Source organism: Dendrobium catenatum, unplaced genomic scaffold (assembly GCF_001605985.2).
Source record: "Dendrobium catenatum unplaced genomic scaffold, ASM160598v2 original_scaffold_191400, whole genome shotgun sequence".
NCBI classification, from domain to species: domain Eukaryota; kingdom Viridiplantae; phylum Streptophyta; class Magnoliopsida; order Asparagales; family Orchidaceae; genus Dendrobium; species Dendrobium catenatum.
The window spans coordinates 1-305 of record NW_021509818.1 but is presented as its reverse complement, the minus strand read 5'-3'; the positions used below and the strand labels follow the sequence as shown (position 1 = coordinate 305).

At 49.2% G+C, this 305-nt stretch overlaps 1 non-coding gene across 1 annotated transcript; it reads left to right on the top strand.

Annotated features, from left to right (window-relative positions):
• The first annotated feature begins 116 nt into the window (after nucleotides 1–116).
• LOC114578861 lies at nucleotides 117–235 on the top strand. The gene has a single exon (XR_003699783.1). It is a non-coding gene; the product is annotated as a 5S ribosomal RNA (ribosomal RNA).
• Nucleotides 236–305: the final 70 nt, after the last annotated feature.

Below are 305 nucleotides of genomic sequence, written 5' to 3'. Positions count from 1 at the left end.
GGCCTCGCGTCGCAAAAAATGAATTTCTGATCCCCTACGGTCCGTCGGAATGAAGATGCGTCAAAATCATCTCTCAACGGCGTCAGCTTAAGAATAATTTGAGACCATATTACTACGGGTGCGATCATACCAGCAATAGTGCACCGGATCCCATCAGAACTCCGCTGTTAAGCGTGCTTGGGCGAGAGTAGTACTGGGATGGGTGACCTCCTCGTAAGTCCTCGTGTTGCACCCTTTTTTTAACCGGCCATCTCTTTTTTTTTTTCCTCTTTCTAGCTCTTCGCCACGGCCTACGAACACTTGGC